Source organism: Homarus americanus, unplaced genomic scaffold (assembly GCF_018991925.1).
Source record: "Homarus americanus isolate GMGI-L3 unplaced genomic scaffold, GMGI_Hamer_2.0 scaffold833, whole genome shotgun sequence".
NCBI lineage: Eukaryota > Metazoa > Arthropoda > Malacostraca > Decapoda > Nephropidae > Homarus > Homarus americanus.
In genome coordinates this window covers 80,952-100,268 of record NW_024738481.1, presented here as the reverse complement: position 1 = coordinate 100,268, position 19,317 = coordinate 80,952, and positions in this window count along the sequence as shown.

Sequence of the window (19,317 nt, the reverse complement as noted above, 5' to 3'; positions counted from 1 at the left end):
CTATGACTGTTTGTGAGTGCTACCCAGACCTCAACCCTATAGAGACCATTTGGACCCAGATAGTGAACACGTGGGAACCTGAAGACAAGCTAAACACTGGTCCCGACTCCACCTACACACCCAGGACGAGTGTGAGCAGTTTGTGAGGAACCAACCACCTATATAACCTTGTGTCTCAGTCCCAAGAAGGATCCAGGGGGCTATATAAAAGGGAGGCCATTGGACAGGTTATTGATATTCTGTGTGACCTGTGTTGGTAAATATTAAAAGTAAATGTGATTTCCACCCTCGTATTTTTCAATATTTATCCTCATATCTACGTTATTATAAACATCTAATTACTGGTGATTAAAACCTGAATAACAACTTAAAAAAAATGATAAAACTTAGAAATGGACGGTACATTATAATAGTGTATTAGCCCGTCAGACAGACCGTAATACTTAATTAATGTGGGCTACAAACATTATGTGTATATAATTATATCACCCACGGTAACTAGCCTATGAGCCGCGGTTAAGATACTAAACGCCTGGGCAATATTTCTATGATGTGGGTTAATTTTTATAAGACACAATTGAAGTGATTGTGATTGTGGTGATAGTCTAGTGATTTTGGTGATGATGAAGATTGTGGTGATGTTGAAATGATTGTGGTGATGGTGGTGAAGCGATTGTGGCGAAGTGATTTTGGTGAAGGTTAAGTGATTTTGGTGATTGTGGTGATGGTGAAGTGATTGTGGCAAAATGGTTATGGTGAAGTGATTGTGGTGAAGTATTTAAGTGGGTGAAAGGAATCAATAGAGGAGATATAGATAAAGTTCTTATAACATCCGAGCAGAATAGGACTCTCGACAGGACCTGCCATGCACAGGTCAACCGGCCTATTGCAGACTCCTTATTTTCTTATGTTCTTATGGTGGTGATGTGTTTGTGGTGATGGTGGTGAAGTGATTCTGGTGATGGTGGTGAAGTGTTTGTGGTGATGGTGGTGAAGCAGTTGTGGTGAAGTTATAGTGGTGAATTGATAGTGGTAGAGTGATTGTGGTTAAGTGATTGTGGTTGTGAAATGATTGTGGCGGTGGTGAAATGATTGTGGCGGTGGTGCTGAGAAAGTTGTAACAGCACCTTTTGCATTAAATAAATAGTCACCCAAATAAATAACACCAAATTATTCACTAAGTTATTGAACAATGACTTGGTAGTTGTTCACGTTATACGCGGCTCAAACTTTCTCAGAAGTCGAACGAGGTCACCTGACTAATCAAAACACAGCTTGACGCCCGCTTCTCCGCTCACACGCTCGGAGGAGAGGGGCCAGAGTCTTATCACTAGTTAAGGGGTGAACATGTAACTTAAGTGTACTCAAAACACTTCCCTGGAGATAATTCACAATACATTCTCTCCCAAACTAAGTACTGTGTATATAATTACTTCAACAATAAAGAAAAAAAACCAAAAGAAGTGTTTACCTCAGCCCTGCCACTTAGAGTTCCAGAACTTATTTAGAACAATTAATATGATACACAACAGGTATTACAAAGTGATAAGAACATAAGGAGTCTGCAATAGGCCGGTTGGCCTGTGCATGGCAGCTCCTGTCGAGAGTTACTACCACTCTCTATCATCCATGAGTCTATCTAGCCTCCTTTTAAAACTTTCCAGGGTTCCAGCACTTACTACAAAGTTGCTAAGCTTGTTCCACTCGTCAACCACCCTATTTGTGAACCAGTTCCTTCCTATCTCCCTCCTAAACCTAAACTTATCCAACTTAAATCCGTTGCTACAAGTCCTATCGTGCTCGGATACTATAAGAACTTTATATCTCCTTTATTGATTCCTTTCACCCACTTAAATACTTCTATCTTATCTCCCCGCACTCTTCGTCTTTCTAGGGAATGCAAGTTTAGTTTCTTAAACCTATCTTGAGAGGAAGGTTTCTAAGTCCCGGAATCATTTTCGTCATTCTTCGCTGCACCGACTTCAGTGAATTGATAGCCATTCTATAATAGGGGCACCAGAACTGAACCGCATAATGGAGGTGCGGCCTGACTAGTGCAAGATATAGTTGCAATAAGACCTCTGCACTCTTATTACTTATACTTCTAGATATAAAACTTAATACTCTGTTTGCCTTATTTCGACCATTAACGCACTGTTTTCTAGGCCGTAGGTCCGGGCTTACAAGTACCCCTAAGTCTCTTTCACAAGTCGACTTCTCTACATTGATGTTAAGGCTGTATATATTGACAGTATTTGTTCTTCCAATATTAAGTACGCTGCACTTGCTGGTGTTGAATTTCATTTGCCATTTTACTGACCACTCTTGCAGTTTATATAAATCCTCCTGTAGTGCATTTGCATCCTGCCCTGAATTAATCTGTCGTGCAACGGCCCCTGTCTCATCAACAGAACATATTATATAAATGGGTTCATACATCTGATATTATATTCAGATTCACCACCCTGTAACTTTCCACTGGCTATGAGGTGTCATGTTCATTGCACGTGATAAGGTGTGCCCACGGGAAGCTGCGTCATACTATGCTGAGTAAAGGCATAAGTAACCGGCTCTCTGGCCACCTGAAACGAGCAGTAGTTTGATATCCTTGACTAGAGGAAGACGTTATTTGAGAGCCGCAGTGGATGGCTCCGTCTTCCCTCGAGGGGGAACGACGTACCCATACCGTTCTCCCTCGATGGGTCGCTACTCATCAGTCACTCAGATCAACTAATATCGAACGGACGTGATCAACGTTTATATTCATAAACACCGTCCTCTTTCTCGTTCACTCATAAATAGTGGAACTTACGGTTGATCTACACTCAGAAATTATAGACATAATCCTTTTATAATAAAACAAGGAACTTCTATTGGGTTTCGTTACTAAAACCCCAATATCTAGTATATGTGAACAACCTGGTTAATTGGGGGATTAACCGACGGATTCAGCCGCCCTATTTTGGCGTCATCCGCAAACTTACTTATGTCACTGCTGATTCCAGTATCTAGATCGTTTATGTTGATAATGAACAAGAGTGGGCCCAGTACTGACCCCTGGGGACCCCCCACTGGTTACACAGCCCTACTCAGATTTAACACCATCTACGCTAACCCTGTGTTTTCTAGCGGTAAGCCATGATTTTATCCAATTTAAAACTTTCCCCTCGATACCATGAGCCTTAACTATTCTCAGAAGCCTCTGATGCGGTACTCTGTTAAACGCTTTGCTAAAGTAAATAACATCGAAATTTTCGTCAGTATCTTCTCCCTCGAAGACTTTCCTAACAAAAACGTCAGCTGATTTTTAGACAAGATTTTCCCTTTGTAAACCCATGTTGAGAGTCGTAGATTAATTTGCTTTTCTCTAGATGCGATCGGATGTTATTTGCTATAATTGATTCAAGAAATTTCCCCACTACTGACGTCAAACTAATCGGCCGGTAATTTGACGCTGATGTTCTGTCACCCTTTTTGAATATGGGTACTACATTTGCCTGTTTCCACAAGTCTGGCACAACTCCCGAGTCTAATGATTTTGTAAATAAATATACGAGGGGTCCGCTAATCTGTTCCTTACATTCTTTCAAAACTCGCGGGAAAATTTCATCCGGCCCTGGGGATTTTGTCTTCTTTAATTTATTTATCTTCTTAAGAACATCCTCTTTTCTGATAGTGATATTCTTTAATTTCTTTTCTTCATTTCCCTAAATATCAGTGAATATCTTGCGAAGGTCACAAATATTTTTTTCCCAACACAGTAAATACGGTAATAATGGAAAGTAAACTATATATTTGACCATTATTCTTCACTTGACTATGTAACAATTTATAACACAAAAGTATATTATTCTACTTGTCGAAAATGTCACCCCCACTTCCCCACCACCACAGACACTCCCCCCACCACAACCGCAGACACTTCCCTGCCACCACCACTATGAACACTTCCTCACCACCAACACCACTATAAACACTTCCCCACCGCCACAGACACTTCCCCACCACCACCATTCCTCCACAGTGACCAACTGATGTACTCAAGACGGATCTGATAGTTCCTAGCTACAATATTGACTGTCAGGTGAACAAGTTAACACCGCCTCTTACACTGGGATTTAAAACGTTCATAGAAATCGTGTTTGGATTAAACATGAAAAAATTATGAAATCACGAAGATATGGCAGCAGCCCATCTTATATCGCCTGAAGATTAACTACCCTAACACCCACCCCCCACCCCCCCCACACCTAAAGTGGCACTTCTGTGTATAACAAGTAAAATCTGATTGGGTCCCTAATCTTCACGTGATGGCTAATGTCGAGCTGAGTTTGGCTGCGCTGAGTGGTTAGTTGCTTATATTGTTACATACGTTTTAGCCTAAAAGTGCTGTTTACATTTTGTTCCCGACAATCATAGACCACTTAGAACACTTATGAATACACCAATGAAAACTGAAGGCATAATGTACACAGTTGAGACATCTCTATTACGCCGACTGGGAACAACCACTCATAAGGTTTGATCATGGACACGATTTAGGTGTTAATCTAATGTCCATAATCCTCTAAAGCCGTGTTAAAGGACTCCGTATAAATGCTAAACCGGACAATGGTCTAGGGGAGAAGGTCGGGTTAATCAGAGTGGGTGGTCGCCTTGTTCTGGTACCTAACCTTAAACTCCTACTACCAAATCACATTGAAATGAATTTCTACCCCAGTGAAGCTATCAAGATCATTCAGTATAATTAAGTCCCAGTCATCAAAATTTCCATACAATTAATGAGCTATCGAATTGACGTAGATTGAAGAGAGAAATATGTTGTAAGGGAAATATACACAGCGACATACCTTATATTTTTCAACACCAACACACACATGATGGCGTCTGTAATTTATAATCCTTGACAACTGGATGTATTAATTTAGGAGCATTTTGTAAACATTAACTTCCGTCACACACCCACTAATCGCCTCGACCGTCTCAATACTGGCCGGCTCCCTCCCTCCACGTCTGGCTGTCCCTGGTCTAAAGTTCATCCACATCTCCACCACACACTGAACCATCTCCAGTACGAACATACGCTCTTGTGGTGTTGAAGCACATGATATAAAGCGTCACTTGCGAACCTTAGTAATAACACTTAATCGGATGGCTGGCGTGGCCATATTTGTTTTGCTTAATTTGACACCATAAGAAAGTACTGATACCTTCCAAAGTGACAACTGAGAGCTCAACTCCCAGACACTGAACCACCCGATCGAAACTTCTATCTAACCGACGCTCTTGTAATAAGGATTGGATATTACATGTAAATGCTCACTAACAGAAAAAACTGAGTTGCTTCTGCAGGAAATAATGGGAAACGTTATTTATTCAGTTGGTCAACAAAAATCACAGATGGTTCAGAGAAATGTGGCTCCAAGCTCGAGTCCTGATTCAGCGCTTCGTTTGTGGTGCCCAGCCACTCAGAACTCTCGATACAGATTCAGCGCTTCGTTTGTGGTGACCAGCCACTCAGAACTCATGATACAAACGACAGGTTCTGAATAAATTACACGTAATGTCATGTAGATAATCAGAATTTATTGCATATGCCAAACAAGATTTTTATTTGGTATATTACGATATATTTATTTTTATGAGAAATTCTACAAAATGGCGTAAACGAACCGAAATTACCACTAATTTGTACCAACTGACACTGCTGGTAGTCAAGGCGGGCGGGGGAGAGGGCTCAGGGGTGGTAATGTGTGGTGTGTGTGATGATAGATGGTGATGAGGATGATGAGGAATGATGATTTATATGTGATGACGACGTTGATGATGAGGATGATGAGGAATGATGATTTATATGTGATGACGACGATGATGATGATGAATGATGATAAATAATGAATGATGGCGTATATGTGATGACGACGATGATGATGAATGATGATAAATAATGAATGATGATAATGATGGTGATAATGAATATGATGATGATTGATGCTGCTGAATGATCCCCAGTTATTATAAGGCAATTCATCATCACTACAGACACACTTGGTTTGATTTACAGGGGTGAGGTTAGGTTTCATTTCACCCCACATTATGGCTTCGTCCCCGTGCAATAATAACCTACCTCAGAGTTCCTCATTTACTATTTATGAATGTTCAGTCATACTAAATTCCTCAGTGGCAAACCTCTGGATGAAAGGCTAAATATAAAATGATAATACACGCGTAGTTGCTAGTGGTGTGGTTGCTAGTGGTGTAGTTACTAGGGGCGTATCCAAAGGCTGAGTATTTTTGTTTACCATATATAAGAACACCTGATATCGGGACACAAGCCATCTGGGTGGGTGGTTTATCCAGTGTTGGTGCAGGCGAAAACCGGAAATCGTGCTACGTCAGACATACATTTAAACCAGAGGCGATTCGAACCCTAGACTTGTGGGAGAGAAATACGCACGTTACGATATACAACCCAAGATCCAAGTGAACCCCTGCTGTTGGTTCGTCGTCTCCTCCCTGGCTGGATTTTCAACCTGAAGTGATTGCCCTTGGTGGACCGCTCCCGAAATCCCACGTGAACCCTGTTATTCTCTGCAAATACCACCTCTCCAGGATCGCCCACTGGTCCCCAGGTAGGGTCGTCCTCTACACTGATGGTTCTGTTGACCCCGCTACAGGTAGGGCCGGGGCTGGTGTCTACATCTCCCGTCCTGATGCCCCTGAGCCTATCAAACTGTCTCTCAGAGTTTCTGACGGGGCATCCTCCACTCAGGCTGAACTAATAGCCCTCCTTGCTGCCCTTCTCGCTGAGGAAGAAGCAGATGGTTTCTGCCCCTTGCTTGTCTGCTGCGATTCCAGGTCTGCTCTCGACGGGATCGCATTTGGATCAGGGGAAAATAAGGACCTCATCCTCCGAATACGAGGGTTAACATCCACACTTCAGGATGCAGGCCGTCCTGTGACATTCCTATGGATACCCAGTCATGTCGGTATCTTGGGGAATGAGGCAGCAGATGGCCTTGCCAAGACTGGCTGCAACAAGGCCACACCTGACTACGTTGTTCCTCGAACACTTTTACAGCTTAGGACCCAAATTCGCCGCAAACAGAGAGAAGCTCGGGAAGCAGCCATCCCCCTGGACTCCCCGCCCACCTGGTACGATGTCCTCCGTAAACTTCCTGACTTCTCGTATGTCTATGGGAAAGGGTCGCGGAAAAGGGACGTGATTGCTGTCCGTGTCATCATTGGGTATGACTTTGCTTGGGAGATTGGTATCCCCGCATCCCCTGAGCAACGCTCTTGTGCATTATGCAGAAGATCCGACAGCATTGATTATGTGTTAAAGGAATATCCTTCCTTCCTTAGTCTTTAGTAAGCCCCTTTATAATATTTATACTGTATATACTTGTGACACTTGCCAGATGCTTCTGGTGTTATTGTACAGGGGTACCTAGTGACAGCACTAGGATCCCGCTTCCTATATCAAGGAATAAACAATTGAAATTGAATTGAATTGACCCAAGTGACGCGCTAGGTATTTACACTATCAAGGGCAAATAATTATATTGGAAATGTTGGTTAGTGATCCCATTACATAATTTACTTCAGCAAAAGTGTTTAACATGACATAACCAGGCCGATAACCCTCATGTATGTATGTACGTATGATTTTTACTCAATAAATTTATACAAAATCAAGGTCCCAGTACAGGTGGATAAGTACCCCGCACTGCAACAACAATGTACCGATACTAATTCTAGGATTTTATTCATATATCCACATATTAGCTTAGGTTAATAGCCATCTTAATAGCAGTATTATATGTCTATCCACATGATAACTTTGGTTAATAGCCATACTAATAGCAGTATTTTCTGTCCGAGCCACGGCATCCACAACTCCTGTACACAAGGCGGAGGGCTACACTACCACCGCCTCCTCCTGGACCCCACAGTACAACAACACAACTTATCACCTTACCTTCACTCAACTGCTAATAATCACAACGTAGACTCCTGGAAGTCCTCACGACGCCACAAACACGAGGTAATCCACAAACAGCAAACGTAAAACATGGAAATAGCGATCAAATACTGTATGACCACACACACACACACACATGTTGCCACCACCACTGCCGTACCTCTAATGATCACTGGCGAGTGGCGAACCCGAGGTGCTTCGATTCCTTAATTCATTGGTTCGCTTTACTGATTCATATGAAAATAATCGACTGGACGGCGGAAAGAACACCATACACGATTGGTCCGTCATCTATAATCTCATTAATTTTCTTAAATCACTTCTATCCACCATTACCTAAAATAAAACTGATAATTATTAACGAAAGATAGTCATGAGTTTCGAAGCTTCGTCAACGATCCGCTCTTACGTCACTAAACTAGTCCACAACCAAACAAGCAGTTGGCTTCCACGGTTAGCATAAGGTAATACTTCCATTACTTTTTTTATTATTATTATTATTATTTAGGGTCTTAGGCTGTGAGACGTGAGTTAATGTTCGACTGATGACTCGCTCTTTGCTCATGAAGAATATCAAAATCATCAAATATTAATTAATTTTTCTTTCTAGGGTGTGTAGATGGGAGGTAGGGTGTGTGGATTGGAGGTAGGGTATGTGGATGGGAGGAAGGGTATTAATGAATGGGAGGTAGGGTGTGTGGATTGGAGGTAGGGTATGTGGATGGGAGGAAGGATGTGTGGATGGGAGGGAGAGTGTGTGGATGCGGGGAAGGGTTTGTTATTTATTTTAGATTGTTTGGCTCTCTGAGGCTGGCTTGAGGTTTACGGCTGACTAGCTGAAGTGAACGGCTGGCTGGCTTAGGTGAATGGCTAGCTGGCTGAGGTGAATGGCTGGCTGGGCTGAGGCAAATATCTGGCTGGCCAAGAACCCCACCAAACAGATCCTCAATGCCAGACAGGCTGCATGTCGTCATTGGCAAGTACTGGGCAAAAACTGGCTCCAGAATGTATCTGCACCTGCGCCAGTGTTGGTCAAGTCTGGTCTTGAATGAGCTCACTCTCGGTGTTGTCGCACTCTCTGGCAGTGTGTGCCATGAGTTTACAAACTCAGAAAAAGTTTGCCTTGACAATTTTCGTAACTTGTGGCTTCTTCAACCATAAGCTGTGACCACCCGCCCCGCTAGGCTAGTGGGGCACGTCCCCCAGCTCCAGGAAGGAACCCTCGACTGAATAATGCCCGCCGAGTTGTTTATAAACTTCAAATAAGTCGCATCTTGACTACCTGTAGTATTAGCTAGGCAATTCCTGTAGGGGTAGGGATATAAAATTTGCCCCACTTAAGAGTTTGATAAAAAAACAAACAAATATGAAGCACTATGAGTGTATTGTATGTGGAGATTAAAGATTCACGTGGTATACTGTGCGTGTAAACTGAGAATATGAACAAGTACTGTGTGTGTACTTGTACTGTACTATCATGCACCAAAGTCGTGTCCACTACCCAGCCACAGTGAGGGTTCGAATTGCCTCGAGTCTGAAGTTTCGAAACAGCTGGGGGAAATGCTATGGTCGGCCAACAGATGTCGCCTACTGTAGTGTGTGGGGAAGGGGGGGGTGGGCGGGGGATAGAGGAGGTTGGGGCTGGATGGGAGGCAGGTTTATTTATTATTTATACCACCATAATTTCAAGCTGCCTTTTTTACTACGTTTTGTCTTACAGTTGTTTATTTATGTTTACGAATTCATGGAACAGGTGCAGTGCCCTGGGTGCTTATTGCCGCTCAGGTCACAATGATACTTTAAAGAATGGAATATAGTAAGGATATAAGTGAAATATGCAAGGATCAGGGTGAAGGGCCTTGGTCAGCGACCACGTCACAATTTTGTTGTTATTCCGACAAAGAGATTATGGTAATATTTATTTATATTCCACCCATCCTTTGCTTAATAAATATTTGTGATAATATGCAATATTATATAATTATATACTTATGTTAAAAAGAGTGGAGTGAAAAAGTTATCAGTATTGTAAAATAGTATTCAGACTTAATCTAGTTCCAATTCTTCCAAGTTCCAGTGTTTAAACACCCCACCACAATATGCAAGCTTCATATATTTTGGAGTGTGCTCAGTTACCGTTAATATTGTGTGCTGAACATCATGAGCATTTCAATGATGGTAGCAATTGTAACTATATAATTATATTGTGTTATAAGACAACACATTCCACGACGTGTCATACAGATCATTGTATACCACACAATACATAATTTGTGGCTGTTAAGTTACTTTGTTATGAATTTTCATGCGATATAGTTTAAGACATCATTAAGGACATGGATTTAAGATAACACTGTAGGTGAGTTAATATATATTAATTGTATTTACAAACAATACTAAAATCCAAACAATACACCAATACACACATCTTAGTATTTGGTCCAGCCACCCATTGCATTCAGGACTTCATCAAGGCGATTACGGATGGAGTCGACCAGCTTCAGGCACACCCCTGGTCGTCGACGTATACTCTCCCACACGTCGTAAGCTTTGGCCTCTATTGCTGCACAGGTTCGCTGCTCCCCAATATCCCAATCACGTTTCATCATGGCCCAAATATGATCAATCGGATTAATATCACATCCTAGTGTTAGATAGTCGATGACCTCAATTTCAGGGTGATCCTGGAGGTAGTCCTTCACTATGTTGCTGGTATGAATAGGACTGTTGTCATGAACCAGCCTGATAGTGTGGGGGGCTGGAACTGCCATAGGAATTAGCACTTGCTCCAGGATGTCTACATACTGCTCACCAATGAAATGGCCATTTATCTTGACCAGTTCACCTGGCCCATGTGCCCACATCCACCCCCCAGAATGACACTGACACCCTACCACTCACTGCGCGATGTTGAATGTGTTTCTCATGGTAGCGTGTGTTGGGGGGCCGCCAGCACTGCCTTGCTTCGGCTCCCACTGACCTGAACACCGTTTCATCGGTAAATATAAAGGTTCTCCAGTATTCTTCTCTACGTGGAAGGTGTTCCAATGCAAAGCCGAGTCGACACTCCTTGTGAGTAGGTGTTAGCCACCCTTTGGGAGCAGGAATATGGCAGTCGATCCCGGCTTCAAGAAGTCGGCGTCTCGTCGTCATGTGATGGCAGTTGAGGCCGAGATTTCTTGTATGCTCCACTGATGTTCGCATTGGATATGCCGTTGCAGCTACCACGATCATGGCGTCCATCCTTGCCGACGTTACTCGTGGCGTGGCCTCCCGCTTCGAGGTTTCGTCTCCACTGAGCCCTCTTCCTCCCACCGGCTGATCCACCTCCTAATCATCTTAGTGCTCCTCCCCACTTCGACAGCATTGTTCAGCACAGTTGCCCCGGCTCTCCACATCCCGATGATTTGGCCTCGCTCAGCAATCACTGCCGACGAATTTGCTCGTCCCGCTGAAATGGCAGAGTAATATTATGTTGTGGGAACTGATGCAGGCTTTTATATACTAGAGTAAATTAAAGGTATTAGTTACACCTAGGTTAAGTATTATCACTCTGAAATAACGTTTTGGTGAATCTTTTTGGATCAACTGCCCAAAAAACCCTTCCTATTTCATGTATTCATAGTGAACTGCAAGTGGATCCTCCCCCCCACCCCCACCCCCAAACCTCCACCACCACCCCTGTGACTGTAGAGTGAACATTCGCCGATAATCATCATCAAGATTTAGTTTAACCAGACCACTGACACCCATTTGAGTCTCTCCTAGGGCTGGCCAGAGGGATTAGTTAACATATATTTGTGTTTCTTTTATTTAGTGTGATATTGTTTGGAGGAGATTACAGTATTTCAAAAAGGTCAAAACTGAACTTAGGGAAAATTTTGGGGTCTCTGCTAAAATGTCTTACATTGTAGGGTTAGTGAAGCACATTGTTCGATACCGATTATAAATAGGGCATTCAATGAGAATATGTGGGACTGTTATTTGTGTTCGGCAGTTGGAGCATATAGGTGGGGCTCCATTAGGGGAAGACATGAGTTGGCCATGCGTCAATCACGTATGCCCAATTCTTACACGATTCAGAATAGTTTCGTGATGTTGAGAGGATTGTTTTGATGATGACCAAGGATAAACTGATGATTTGACCATTTTAGCTTATGACTTGTTGGCCCATTTTCCCAGGACTTTTGCCAATCGTCAAATATTAATTGTTTACAGTTAGCCTCGCCGATAATCAAAATATATGGTTTTCCACTGCTTTACATATTTCTTTGACAATTTTCAGATATGACATGTTCGTCCCACATTACATATAACTGTAATAGGTTCCATTACGTTAGGGTTTGTTATATAAAAACGTTTTTCATGTTCATTGAGTCGTTCTGAATTCCATTTCTGCTCAAAATACTACATTACCCAACCCAAACTCCCAGGTTGCAACTGGGGGTGTAACATAACCGAGTAAGGTAACGTGCGGCAAATATGACCACCAAACGCATAGCACATCAAACACCATATTTTTATGGTGAAGTTAACTAAGGAGCTCATATAACAACTGTCATATAATTATAATTGGGTGTCCCACTAATTACAGCAGATATTTGTAGAGGTGAAAGAATATGTGATTCAGAGTATAAAACTTCTATACATATATGGATTTTTCGGTTTACATTTAGCCGTGAGGTGGATTTTACAAATTACGCAAGGCAACCATTACAAATGGCAGAGTCGAGGCGGGAGATACCTGAACACGCAACACCTCCTCCCAGCAAGCTCCTAGCTGTCCAGCATTCATTCAACCAGGAGGCCAGCAACAGGCAACATCTTCTCTAACGAAGCTCCTGCACATCTACCTCCTTCAACAAGCTACTCACCGAACGTCTCTACCGTGCAGCCCCTCACCACGCGGCACCTCCAGCACCAGACTGTCTATCATATAACTTATATTATACAAGAAAACCACATTAGAGTTTCCTTCCATCCTGAGTGCTAGACAACATTAATATCTCGATACCCCTACAGTGTACAGACAAACAACAGGCAGGTAAATTTCCACCACTTTTGTGCACTGTAGTCTTCTTTAATAAACAGTAACCCTTCACAACACTTATCAGGGTACAGTAATGTTTTCACAGCGTATAACTCCACTCTACAAATATATAGTCAGTACACTACCAATTTACAATTCCTTAGTCTTCTCACTTTACATTAATCACAACAATTCCACAATACTTGCACAACAATGGTCTTCAGTTGTTTTGCTAGGCTTAGTCTTTACACTAGGTGGGGGGAGCAACTAGGCAGCCCGCGCCAGCTTATATGTGGTTCATTAGACGCCTAGAACATTCTAGTGATTTCTAGTGATGTCCAGACACCGGGGGGCGAAAATGTAATTATTATTATTATTATTAATAATAATAATAATAATAATAAAGAACCATATAGAAATACAAAAATGAAAAAGATCAAAAGTAAGAAGCAATATATGTATGTTGTGTTGTCAATAGTAAGAGAAACAATTGAGACCCTGCAATTGCGTGTAAATGAGGCAGAAAGTTAGATCAGTAACCTGGGACTTGGTCACAATTTTCGCAATGCCATGTGGCAGCAGGGTCTACCATTAGACAATACATTATGCTTCCAATATCTAGGCTTACACTTACAGGTATATCAGAACAAAAATTATGCAATACACTCTAGAATATTCTTATATAATTAATACATCAATATCTCGTCTATATACACGAAAATTTCATTAAATTTACCCAAAATATCTGCTGCATGGGACAGAAGACAATCAAAACACCTAGTTTACAAGATTATAATACGAAATTATGCCTCGGCATAACACTTTTTCTCTTTGATCTAGGGACGTGTCAGCCTTAGATACAGGCTTCGTGCTGTGTGTCCTATCTTGTGTGCTTCTCCCGTGACAATTCATACAAGGACAACACTCTTCCTGGCTAGTGATCACAGTGATACGTGCGTTACTTCCATTACAAACCATCACATTGTTAATAATTTTCTCTATTACACAAATATCTTTAACTGCTTGTGTAACTTCTTATTGGTGTGTATATTCGATTGTTTTCGGAAATATTAATATTAAGTATTGTTTAAGAAAATTACTATATGCTTGACTACCCCGTTTCACAAATGATTTAATCAAAGCCTAGTAATATTATTTACATTCCTTTATAAATTCAACTGGCTCACAACCTTATTGTTCACGTGTATAAATTATGGCGAACGTTCTTGTTTAACTTTAGTCTTTAAATAAGTTTAGAGTTCTTAATTCCTGTTCATATATATATATATATATATATATATATATATATATATATATATATATATATATGCTGATAACCACAAGGAAAAAGAAAACACGAAGTTCCCAAGCGCTTTCGTGTAATTCACATCTTCAGGGGTGAGTACAGACGAAGGAGAAGTACAAAACAAGGTGTATATATACAATATAATACGGAATTTCGAGTGTTAACTTGTGGATATTTTAATTATAGTGATATAAGCTGGGAGATAAATTCGGTCTTGAGTGATGAGCAACATGTGGCTGATGCCCGGAAACTTAGGGTCACAATAAATTACTTCAGTATCAACTTGTGCTTAAGCCAACCCATAACTTATATTATGATAACCCAACTCAGCTGGACCTTGTGTTTACTACAAGTCTCCAAGATGTGGAAAATGCAAGTATTTGTCCCCCAGAGGGAAGGGTCTGCATGATATGTTATAGTTTGGTCTTATTTTAGATGGTGATCCAATACTGTTAAATGAAGAAGGCTCAATTAAATACTGTTTTTATAAAGGAAATTATAAGGAAATCTAAGAGGAAATTATCAGAAGTAAACTGCTATGAAATTTTCAAAGAAAAGTCACCTGATGAGATGAATGTAATTAAGGTGAATATGTTCAGTGAGTTGATAGAAGAGTTTGTGCCCAATATATAATTTGACAAGGGAATATAAACCCAAATGGATGACAATGGAAGTGAAACGACTAATAATTGCTGAAGAAAAAACTTACAAAAGATCCAAAGAGAGAAAGACTCCTCTTAGAGTAGAAGAATATAGGCAACAAAGAAACAAAACCACACTTACGGTGACACAGGCCAAGATGACATTTACCAAGAATCTATGTGAAGACATTAAAAAGAATCTAAGACACTTTTGAAGCTATAAAAGGAACAAGAAAAGTCCAAAAGAAAAGGTACTTCATGTCAAGAAAAACGAGACCCAAATGACAAAGAATGTCCTAGAAAATGTGAATGAATTCAATAAAGCTTTCCAAGGTGTTTTTGTAGAAGAAAATCCAACAGAGTTACCAGAGCTTATGTTTGATTATAGTGGCCCAGTTACTGAAGACATTGATGTAACTGTTGATATGGTGGAGGCTGGTTTGCAATCAGTAAATGGAAACAAGTCAATGGGCCTGGATAGTGTACACCCTATACCATTACAGGAATGTCATCAAGAATTAACTTTACCAGTTAAACTAATTATAAAAGCAACCTTGAGCACAGGTTTGATGCCTACTTTTTGGAAAGCAGCAAGAATATGACCTATATACAAGAAAGGAGACGAACTTCAACCTTAAATTATAGGCCAGTGTCACGAACAAGTGTTTTATGTAAGGTGTGAAATTGTTATTAGAAATAGAATTGTTAAACACTTAGAAGGAATGGAAAATGTGTACCAAAGTGTCTTCTTTGAGTATAGTGAGGGCAGTACCAGATCAAACACATGTAAACAAAACAAAAAAAGCGAAGCCACTGGAAAACCTTAGCCAGAGCAAATTCATTTTGTGAGGTAGTGAGACCCTGGAACGACCAACTCGAGAACGTAGTTTCTGCCGCCTCAATAAGCGCCTTTAAAGCTAGACTTGACCACTGTTCCCGATTTGTTAACTACCGAAAGAGATACTACTATCTTAACTCTTTATCAGCTAAGGTGGAAAGGCAATAAAAAGGAAGACAATTTACAAAAGATAATCAAGGAGAAATTTAAGAAAAATAAAAAAAACTGAGGAAGAAAAAATTATGTACAAGTTCACACTCAAAGGGTATTTTGTGAGATGGGAGCCAAATAAGAAGTCTCTTAACATCCCAGGTAATTGAAATAGGCAAGTTGAATTAGGCGAGTTGTCTCAGAGTGTAGTAATTTACACCCTATTTAACGTAACCTACTTAACAACAATATACATTTTTTTTTTTTTTTTTAATACGCTCTCAGATCTTCCATAGTTATTGGTCAGATCACTGAGGCCCACATCCCTCAGCGATAAACTGGTTGTTATCCTCATCCAAGCTTGCTTCTTTAAAACAACAATCTTCCCACAGGTGTTCTTATTTTGAAGAACATTTTCCTCCAAATTAAATGCGCTAAAAACTCCCATTCTCTGAGATACAGGACTTGTCCTTGTTGAATGAGAGGCTTAGGAGTTCATGATGAATAGTCTTGATTTTACCGCCAGCATTTGTAATGTAAACAAACGCACTCCCGGCTTACCAACCACACGAGTAAGACGACCCATAAGGCATCAGTGGAGGTGGACAGGATGACCAACCCTACCCTAGATGGTCCCGCACAAAGGGGGGAAGAGGTTCGAGCAATTAAAACTACCACCTGAAGGAACGATTCCTACATGCAAGATCTTCGTGGAAGAGGGAAGAAGAGTGATTAAAACTACAGGCCTGGCCCGTGGTGGACTGGGCTAGGGGGAGGGTGCACCATCCCCCTCTCTAGGGTCTTGGTATGCCTGGTAACCATTTTGTCTCCTCCCTCACCGGTGACCCCGATCCCCAATATTCTGTCGACTTGTAAAGTAGGTTCATATGTGAGGGTGGACAACATCAGTTATAAATACCCCAACAAACGCACCAGAACTCCCTCTTCACGGGAAAGAAACACTACGCAGAGAGCTAAAACACGGCTTCAAAAGTTAAATAAAACCAGTAGCAACGCCTCGGAGTATCACTAGTAATACTGAAACATAAAAAAATATTACATTGAACTTACTAATAACACGACGAGAGCGCCGAGGCCACCTCAGCGCTCTCGTCGTATTGACAAATAATTTTACCAGGAATGAATAGGTAATTAATATTCTGTTTCAGTAGTACCAACGAGCTTGGTGATAATTTCCATTCGCCAAAGCCGCGAAGGCCACAGCCTAATCGTCTATATCCAAAGTATTACCAAGATTTTCCCCATTCCCCCATCTGATTTAAATTATACAAAATGTTAAACGTTCATCCAAAATCCCTACGTAAGCCATGCGCTGTGACATTTACCGTTCAGTGGGTACAGTAAGTAAACCACAAGGATTCCATTCTAAATTTAGTAAGAAATGCACCTTAACTAACTTCGCCATGGACTCCTGTATAAACTTTAACCTAACTTTGTGATGACATAACCGTAACGTAAATTATGTGCACCCACTAAAAAATTATTCGGCATCCTTACGGCGTGATGCAATATGACACGGGTGCCGAATAAGTTTTAGTGGTTGTGCCCAAGCAATGTATGGGAGCACCTGTACACTAACGAGTTTTGAGTGAAACTTTACCAGTCTTTAGGGAGTACCCTCCGTCAGCCAGCAGTATCCAGAAGCGTCAGAAGCCGTCAGCCATCAGTACCCAGAAGCAGCAGCCGTCAGCCAGCAGGACCCAGAAGCAGCAGCTGTCATCCAGCAGTATACTGAAGCAGCAGCCGTCAGCTAGTAGTACCTATTATTGGTTGTCATCATCAGCTGTCAGTCAGCAGTAACCATCATTAGTACCTAATCACCAGCTACAGTAGTACACCGTCAGCATCAGCAGAAGCAGCTGTCAGGAAACAAAAGCCAATAGTAACAGCAGCAGCCGTCAAGGGGCAGGCGTCAGTAACAGCAACACACAAAAACTGAGGCAATTGGTATGCTGCCACTAGTTCACTGAGAGGCTTCGAGACGTGTAAATGAGACCTCGATACGCCCTTACTGAACCATCAACCATCCGAATCCCAGCTAACTAACGAAGATATAAACACTATTACTGAAGCACCAACGAAGATATAACAACTATGAGTAATAATAAGTAACCAGATGACTAATAAAGCTTAGTTATTTAGAGTAATTACTTAAAATATTTAAGGGAATTGATTTAATGTTCAGGGCCCGATTCTTTCATGGTGTACTTCGAATCGTTGGTGTTTTGTGGTCGTGGCAATAACGCCATCAGTGGGCGGGGTTTACAAAGGAAGGGTTTGTACTGTCAATTTAGTTGATTTTAATTGTATTTATGTCATGATAATGCAAATATTATATTGTGTATTTGTTTAGAATCTTATTCTTGTAAAGTATTAAGTTGTGCGCCCACACACTATACCTGCATTGTAAGAGTTCTGAAACAATCGTCTGTCGTTGAGTTGATATTACCATCAGTGATGTATAAACTTTTTGGGATAATATACAGTAGTGTAATATATTTTCCTCAATAAATTTTAAGTTGAATCTATTGAATTTATTATACTAATGAAAGGTTTTGGATAACTGGTGTCGTTTTACTTTTTTCTTATACCCCTAATATGCCATAAATTTCCTGTTCTTATTATTTATGTTGTTACCCGGAACGCCGACATCCTTGGACCCGAGACGATGTTGGACCGGAGAGCTTTGGTATCACATATCAGTTTGGATCGTGTTTTCTTTTGGTTCTTGAGGATACCTGTAGTATAGTCCGGGACACCTGATAAGTTGTCTTTGGAACCAACGTATATGATGATTATACCTCTCTCTCTCTCTCTTAGGATTTTCTAATACATAATTTACTGGGAAGCTAGCTACCTGTACCTGGCCCTCAGATATCAGCTATAAAGTGGAGGTACAGGACGTGGCTAGTGATGCTTGTGTGTACGAAAAGATATTATATTGGAAGACATGACCTCGGTGTCCCTCCCCAACCCACAGAGGTGCATGACTTAGAAAACAGAGGTGGATGGCTTAGGAACTAATGTGGATGATTTAGAATACATAAGTGGTTGATCTGGAGAACACAGGAGTGGATAATCTAGGGAATACAGAGGTGAATGATCTAGATAACACAGAAGTGGATGATCTAGAAAATAGAGTTGGATGATCTAGAAAACAAAGAGGTGGATAATCTAGAGAACACAGAAATGGATGATCTAGAGAACACAGAAGTGGATGATCTAGAGAACACAGAAATGGATGATCTAGAGAACACAGAAGTGGATGATCTAGAGAACATAGAGGGGGTGATCTAGAGAACACAGAAGTGGATGATCTAGAAAATAGAGGTGGATGATCTAGAGAAC